Below are 9,406 nucleotides of genomic sequence, written 5' to 3'. Positions count from 1 at the left end.
TTGTAGTTGTGAAGAAGAGGAAAGAAACCTTTGGTTACTCCATACACATAAATCACAAAATATCTTCCATGGCAGGCCACTAACCAGCTGAAGAAATTGTGTTCAATCCCACTTGCTAACACAAGAAAACCAGTCATTTGGAAGCACAGTTAAATTTTAAAAATCATATTGGGCAGGCATTACAAAAGAAAGCATACCATTCCCAAGCTATCATTTTTTAGGAACAGGAACTAAACTAGCCCCTAATGAGTTCAGATTGTGAAATAACTGATTACAGACCTTCCAAAGCTTGTCATGCAGGCATTGCAAAAGAAAGCGTATTGTTTTAACTCCACTGTTTGTTAAGAATGGAAACCAAATGGGTTCTAAAATAACTTGGACTGTAAAATAGCTCAAGTTACCCACGAGGAAGGTATCTTATTAATCTTTACAAAAAGTTGTTTTCAATGTAACAAAAGTATATCAGTTGAAAAAGATCATCATATTATTCTCCTCTTTATCATTAATTCTATGTGAATTTGCATGAAATACATTTCCAATTTAGAAAGGAATATATCTCATCCGTGAGCTAAACCTGCATAAATATGTTGTACGCTCTCTCCTTGCCACAATTAAAAGTCAAACTAGTGGCTAGTGTCTTATTACAATCCTAATAACAGCTACTGCTTTTTAGAAAGCATCAGAGTAACACTAGCAACTTCTTATTCAGTGGAAATCAATGGAAGTAGTAGCATAAGAAGTTATGTATAAGCCATTCCCCCTTCCCCATCACTAACTTGGTATTTTGTGGAGTTAATACCCTAATCCTAAATTGTGTTTGACTAAACAGCTGAGCAGTATCTTATCGCACTTGGCATATATGATGAATATATATTTAGTGTCAAGGCAATGGCTCAGATGCACGAAACTTTGCTGCAGAGTGGCTGGTGGAGAGCTCAGAAGACAGAACCAGAGGTGAGGACAAAATGGTGGTGTTCCTTACTTACTACCCAGTCAAGAGAAAGAGCTGGCTGAAACTCTCCCTAAGCAGCTGGCAGAAGCTTCATGATAGCAGACCTTGGTCCTCATGGGAAACGTGAATCACCATAATGTCTTCTGGACCACATTTATATAGACAATGTCCAATACATACATATGCAACACAAACTTCATTCCTATGGGTGTTAAATGACTGTATCCAATGCTGCTTGCAGTAATACTATGTGAGCAGTATTTTACATGTTAGCTTCTAGCTAACTTGGGTAGAAGCACTCAGACTATACTGACCTCAGCATGGCTACAGCCTGCTAACCCACATATTATACTTTCTGTCATAGTCACTGTGTGTTTTGTGTCAATTTTGTTGTTTACTGCTGAGAATGAGAAGCCAAGCCCCTAAGAGTAACCCTTTGAATTTGACTGTGTGTCTAGATACAGCTGAGGAGGTAGCTATGGCACTGGTTTAAAAGGAAATCATACTGCAGCTCCTGAAGTGGCTGCAGAAGGCATCAGGATTTCTGAGCTGGCTTGAAACTCCCTGGTTACTCACAGTAGCATCATCACAGCTCTTGCAACTATGGTATGGACTGAGTTTATTTAAACACTGTGAAACTAGTGTTATCGAAGCTACATACAATCAAGACATAAACGAGATAGATCATGCTTATATATATTTCATTCATTGGTGAGCCTGCTTAGATCACTCTATGAAAAAGAAAATTCAGAGGTTTGCCCTTTGACAGAAGTATCCATTTCCAGCCTCCTAATTAAGTATAAAATAAGATTTATTTGAGTAACAAGGTAAAATAATGAGTTAAAAAAAAAATCCATTTTACATAAGTTAACCACAGGCAATGTAGCCCCTGTGTAACACTTTCAGCCCACAAACAGAAATGTCGTAAGAGCTCCAGCCACACATTCTCAGATTTCTTCACTCTGCCCTAAACTCCTGATTTTGGAACGTAGTAGTGGATGAGCACAAGAAGGAGAGAAGGTAGCATAGCCCATGTAGTTTCTGAGTCTGTCATTATTAACTACATGTTAAGAAAATATAATCAAGAAAGAGGAAACCACAGACTGACTAGCACAGATCTTCACTGGTTCGTGCATCTCCCCAGGGCAGCAACACCTCACCTGTTGGGAACCTCATCTTCCACGGGGCATGAGCATGTTTCTGGAAACAGGAAAAACCCTGGACAGGCCTTGAGCTGTGGATGTATTTAATGAAGTATTAACATGAACTTTCTGTAAGTCCCTGATTAAACCAAAATGATCTTCAGCATAAAAAAAAATAAAAATAAAAAAATGGAAGGTTATTATGTAGTGGGCTTGTGATATTCTCCCTCTGTAAATATTTGTCCTGTTCAGAGAGTGACAGAGTGATTTTCAGGGAAGTCCCCTGGGACTGCTGTACCCTTCTGAGAAAGACTTTTACCCCATTGCTGAATCAGGGTACAGGATAAAATATTTACCTAAAGAAAGGGCAGTTAGCTTTTGTCAAAAACAAGCAAACAAACAAAAAATTAATGTAGGAGCTCAGATGGAAACCATTTTGAGCACAAAAGTCAAAGGCAAGCAAGGACAGCAGTTCTGGTCATCTTCCCTCCTTTGACACTACTAGTTACAGCCACAGCTCTACCTTAGTCTCTCTGGAACCAATTTACAGACACAACTCTGCCTTAGTCTCTCTGGAATCAGTACTTAATCATAACTAAGGGCAAATACACAAGAATAAGATGTTTTTGTTGTAGTTGTTGTTTGTTTGGTTTTGGATAAAATTTTAATGGCCAAGATTCCATACGGATTACAACTGTCAGGGATTACTACAGGCAAAGGGAGCAATTTCTACAAACCTACTCACATTTAGTGAAGGAGGGAAGAAAGCACTGACCTAGTACTTAAAAGAGGAACATAAATAATGATGACACCTTATTATTCATAAAAAACATGCAGACCTAGAGAAGTTGTCAAGAGGTGGCCTTTTAAATCCTTTCTCAAAGTACTGTCAACTATATTTGCAGTGTTTTTGATAGAGGGGCTGTTAGCATGCTCATTTACATCAAGCTATGAAAATAACATGACTTGTTCATGTTTAAGACAAGCTTCTGTAGTGCTACAATTTAAACATTTTTTATAATGTCTGTACTATCCCACCCATAGCACAGTTTAAGACCATTAATCCTTGTCTTCTCTACCTGAAAAAAAAAAAAAAAAAAAGAACATGGTAGTTCTCTGCTCATTGCATATGTTTTTTTATACTCTTAAGGGATGTTATTTCCCTTCAGAGTTCTTGTATCTGGGGTGAACAGCTAAAAGTTTTAAAGATCTTTTTTTCCCCCTAAACTTCTGATCATTCTTGGTCAATATTTTTCTGCAACAGAAATTAGACTCAGCATGGCAGATGAGAGATGTTCAGTTTCACGTGACTTCCTAGATGACATTTGAGTTTACAAATCATATTATGCTGTTTGCTTTTAATACATATATATATTTTTTCTGTAGTCTCAGATTGGTGAATCATGCTCAGTTTTTATAGTATTTTTTTGTTTGTTTGTTTTGGTTCTTAAAATTTAAGCTGTGGCTAGATGTTTAATGTAATTAAAATTAAGTAAAGATAATATCAGAAACCAAAAGAAGGAAGGTAATTTCCGGCTTCATTAAAAATGAGTATTATGTTTACTATTTGCCTTCCCCCCAATGTCAAGGGTGTTAAAGGAGTGTTGTTTCAATTCATTAGAAAAATAAATAAATTTTGGTGTTTTCACAAATAACCCATGTTTCCCCCTTCTGATTCTTGTTCTTTTATCTCTCTCTCTTTCTTAAAAAAAAATATCTCAGAATATGTGTTTTAAATTGGCATTTTCATCTTCAAACTCAAAATAATTTCATCTTTAAAATGGAATTATAAGAAGATTTGATACTGAAGGAAAATGCCTCCGGAAGTGGAAAGTACAAAAGACTTAGAGGAATAAAAGTCCTTTAACTAGTGTAAGTTGAAGGATAATGGTTAGTATAACAAGACCCAAACAGTAAAGAGTGTGGGAAGCAGAAATGTCAAGAGGAATTCTGTGTGAACATGACACTATATGACAGTGGCACTCCTCTTGTGGCATATGATTATACATTTTGAATTTATGGTATATAATTTTCTTAGAGAATGAGCTGAATTCATATGGCCATATATGAATTTTGAGCTTACTCTCATGGCCCTGAAAGACGGATTGTATTGAAGGGCACTTTACTTCTTATCTGGGTCAACCCTTTTTGCATATGCCTACTGTTGTTTTGAGGGCTTATTTTGTGTAGCAGCACAACCCCTCATTTCAGGAAGGCACTACAACAGTTGCACGCTCTTCTCAGGACATTGTCAGTCCTGTTTTGCCCTTTCTAGTGGAAAAATCATGGGATTCCTTGACATTTGGAGAGGGAGGATGGCCTGGTCCCGCCTTATCAGGGTCACCTACCTGTCAAGTTGAAGAAACCGGGCAGAGCAAATTCCCACTTGCAATGGGAAGCAATGGGAAGAGAACCAGTAAAGTTGTGGAGATAGATGAGAACACCAGAAATCATCCCTCTACTTCCACTGTGAGCTAAACTCTTAGCAAGAGTCTTACTAAAAACCTCCAGCATTTGGTAGATGGTGGGAAAGGGTCCCAAGCCCAAACATGATTTCTCAGCGTCCCTTTTGCCCAGCAAGGGTCTGAAACAGACCCAGGAGAAGACAAAACAAAAATGAAGTCCATCATGAAACATTTATTCTGTTATACTGCCTCAAATACTTTGGAAAAGAGTATTAGAAGCAGGTCAAGAAGCAAATGAATGCTGCCTAGGCTTATTAATCCAGTTTCTGACAATCTTTGGTTCAGAGACTTTCTCAGATGGAGGTTACCATCAGGCAGGAATATTCAATAGCTTTCAATGGACCAACCCTAAGCCTCACCTGATTTCATTCCTACCTTTTTTTTTTCCATGATTTCCAAGCAATTTGTACCACAGCATTGTGTAATACATCTATGTTAAAAATCCCACTTCCATTGTCTGTTTTAAATGATAGTGTCATGTCACTTTTGTTGTAACAAATAGTGTCCATTCATTCACCAGTAAACTCTTCCATGTCTATCCAGATTTTGTGAATCACCCATTACAGCCCTCTGTGGTTTTCTCTATCTGGCAGAAATGCCTCAGTTATTTATTCTCTTGTCACGGAGAATCCATCCTCTGCCTTCTCCCCATTTTTTTTTTAATTTTTTTTTTTTAAATAAGGGAACCAGAACTGGATTGGTATTCACAATGTATTTATATTATTGTGAATTTATACAGTTGAAGAGTCATATTGTCATCATACTTTCAGTTCTTTTCCAACCCCTGTTACTGTAACAATGATATTGTAGTGAATAATGCTGAGGTAAAGCTTCCAATTAATACCAGGTGATATGTTAAAATATATTATCTTTATCCACAAGCCTTGCCTCCTCAATGGCTTCCAGTATTTTATATGCATTTTAAATTCTTCTGGATATTGATCTAAAATGACCCCACATTCAGGACCTGAACATTAATACCTAATCCAGAAAACACAATTGTGCATGTGTAGGTAGGGCAGTTTTATTCTCATATGTGCAAACCTTAGTCAAGCATAATGCTTGTTGCCAGAGGTTGTTCCTAAAAATTACAATTATTATTATACCATCTGCAAAGGTTGTCATCGCACCATTCATCCCATTCTTCTAGATCGTATCTGACTGGATCAATATGAACTCCTGTGAGAATTTACTGAAAGCATTTTTCATTATTAAACCTGTTAATTTGTTCCAGGTATTTATTTGCAACTTTTAACTGTTTGTTAATCAACCTTACTCAGCATGACAACTTAGTTTCTTTAAGAGATTTTCACAGGAAACTTTCTCAAAAGATTTTGGTAAACCTAACTATGCTAGATGAGCTGTCTTGTGTTATATATATTCTTGATTCCAATTAATGCTGTACTCTGGAAGGCATGTCCCCTCCTTACAAAAACAAGGTTTCTTTTTTGAAAGTATAACTATTTAATTTTCTGGCCCACTCCTGGAGCCCCATTAAAAATCTGGTGTCATGGTGTTCCCTATCCAGTCTTTCAGCACCAGGGTTTATTTAGCCAGTGTTTTATGCTGCCACTGCTTTGCTGCCTATTTCATATCTTGGTCTCTTGGGTGAATACCAACTGGACCTCGTTTGGAACAGCTGGACAGTTTGTTGCTGTTCAGTTTCTCATTCAAAACAGTTTCTGAGATATTCTGGTATATGTATCTGCATTAGACAACAATGCAAAACTTAACAGCTATGAATTTTTATTTTCTTTCTTTATTTTTTTTTTTCCTAGAGCACCTTCACATATTGTTTTTCTGTTAACTCCACAGATTCCCTAACATGTTTTCAGCTTCCAGCATAAGTGCAAATCCATTCGATATTCTATTTTCAAGTCTTCATATATTTGTTCTGCTCCTCATCTGCCTTACAGTCTTTTTATGTAATCACCAGTGACAGGACCCGCGGGAATGGTGTTAAGCTGGGGCAGGAGAAGTTTAGGCTGGACATCAGGAAGAGGTTCTTCACTGAGAGAGTGGCTGCACACTGGAACAGGCTCCCCAGTGAAGTATTCACTGCACCAAGCCTGTCTGAATTTAAGACGCGATTGGACTGTGCACTTATGTCACATGGTCTAAACTTTTGGGTATACCTGTGTGGTGTCAGGAGTTGGACTTGATGATCGTTATGGGTCCCTTCCAACTTGGGATATTCTATGATTAATTTGTCAAAAGTTCTCTGTTGACTTTGCCTCTCAGTTGGACTTGATTCCTGTGTTAAAATATTCTTTTTGTTACAACTGATAACTATCATCTGGATGTTGAACATAGAGTTATTTTTGCATGTTTGTGTGTGTGTGTACGTGGTGTCTTTATAGTTCTTCTTAATCTACTCTAAGCATTTATTTGATTTGGTAAATAATGTGAGAGGTTGGACTTGGTGCTTAGGGACATGGTTTAGTGGGTGACATTGGTAGTAGGGTGATGGCTAGACCAGATGATCTTGGAGGTTTTTTCCAACCTTAATGATTCTATGATTCTAAGTATCCACAACACTCATGAGAATTTTATATTTTGACCTGTTATTTCTAGTTTCCCCAATTTCCCTCTAACAAGTTGTTGTGGTTTAACCCGGCTGGCAGCTAAACACCACACAGCCGTTCGCTCACCCTCCCCCCTCCCTCTCTGGGATGGGGGAGAGAAACGGGAAAGTGAAGCCGGTGAGTTGAGATAAAGACAGTTTATTAAGACAGGAATATAATAATATAAGGAATATAAGGAATATAATAATAACAATAATAATAATAATAGTGATAATGATAATAGTATTAACAATAATAATGTGTAAGAAAACAAGTGATGCACAATGCAATTGCTCACCACCCGCTGACCGATGCCCAGCCTATTCCCGAGCAGCCGGCCCCCCACCCCCCGGCCAGCCACACCTATATATTGTTTAGCATGACGTCAGATGGTATGGAATACCCCTTTGGCCAGTTTGGGTCAGCTGTCCTGGGTCTGTCCCCTCCCAGCTCCTGCTGCACCCCCAGCCTGCTCGCTGGCAGGACAGAGCGAGAAGCCGAAAAGTCCTTGGCCTGGTGTAAACACTGCTCTGCAACAATTAAAACATCAGCATGTTATCAGCGCTCTTCTCATCCTAATCCAAAACATAGCACCCTACCAGCTACTATGAGGGAAAATTAACTCTGTCCTAACTGGAACCAGGACACAAGTTTACTTCTGTCTTTTTTTTTTTTTTTAATGTTAATCAAAGCATCCATCCCCATCTCATTTAAATAAGATTAGTTCAGCAGATTTTTTTCCCTTCTGTAAGGATATGGCAATTGGACAATTTATGCTAAATCCTGTGGCATATAAGACAGGTATTGAGCCAGGTCTTTGGGATTTTTTTTATATTTAATCAATATTCATTTCTCTTCTTGTGAATTTTCTGACAAATTGCTCCAAGAAGTTACAATTCATTATGTCTACAATTTCAGTCCCTCAGTCATAATCCAACGTGTAATTTATTTTCTTTATAAAGTAGCACAGGGACAACTGGGTAATCCCATTGCTATAATATTTTCTTAATAATATGAAAAATCATAAGAAGGAAGTCAATCGGTGTGTGGCCTATTAATACTTAGACTTTATTCCCCCCCCCCCCCCCCCCCCCCCCCCCACTACCTTATAGGTTAGTTCTCAGTGAATCACCATATGTAGCTTTGGGTACTACAAGGATTATGGACCCTACAAGGATCTCCAAAATGGGGACCCTCCTCTAAGGGAAGTCTGCTGCCTTTCTGGGTCCCAGGTTAAGGACATCACCAGGAAACTTCCCCACTTGGTTCAACCCTCAGACCCATTGCTGTTCCTACATGTGCGATGAGAAGAAGTGGCAATGTGTAACCTGAGAACAATCAAAAGGGATTTCAAGGAATTGGGATGGATGATCAGGAACTCAGGTGTGCAAGTCATCTTCTCCTCCATTCTTCCCAGTACTGACAGTGTCAGGAACAGAAGGATAGCATCCATTAACATGTGGCTACATGGCTGGTGTCATCACCAAAACTTCAGGTTCTTAGGTGATAGGAAGTTTTACATGGCACCAGGCTTGCTGGCATCAGATAGGATTTATCTCTCCCAAAGGGGGAAGAGGGTCCTTGGTCATGAGTGGGCAGGGCTCATTGATAGGACTTTAAACTAGTTTTGATGGAGGAGGAGGGTATCATGAGGTATGCTGGCAATAAGGTATGGGATGACATGCCATCCCACTCATGCCAGCTGAACACCACGGCTGGCAAAGGATGCCCAGAGCCTAGAGGGGGAACAGAGCTAAACAGGAGAGCTACTGTAGGACCACATGGATGAGTTAGAGTTGCCCCCTCTAGAAAGGCAGGTGCATTGGGAACCCAGCTCAAATGGCTCTACACAAATGCATGCAGCATGGGGAAGAAACATGCAGCATGGGGAACTGGAGGTGTGTGTGCAGTTGCAGGGTTATGATCTCGTCACAATTACTGAGACATGGTGGGACAGCTCTCATGACTGGTATGTGGCCATGGATGGCTTTGTGCTGTTTAGGAAGGCCAGGCCAGAAAGGTGAGGTGGTGAAGTTGCTCTTTACGTGAATGAGCAACTGGAATCTATGCAGCACAGCCTAGGGGAGGGGACGAAGTGTGAGTCGAGATCTCATGGGTCTCCTATTAAAGGGCAGGCCAACAGAGGAGACATTGTGGTGGGTGTTTACTACAGGCCACCAGATCAGGAAGAGAAAGTGGATGAGGCCTTCTACAGGCTAATAGCTAATATTCAAGCACCACTTCCTCCAAGCTCAGGATCGGTGTGTCCCTATGGGAAAGAAG

The sequence above is a fragment of the Anser anser genome (assembly GCF_964211835.1).
Source record: "Anser anser genome assembly, chromosome: Z".
NCBI classification, from domain to species: domain Eukaryota; kingdom Metazoa; phylum Chordata; class Aves; order Anseriformes; family Anatidae; genus Anser; species Anser anser.
Note: the sequence above shows the minus strand (reverse complement) of the source record.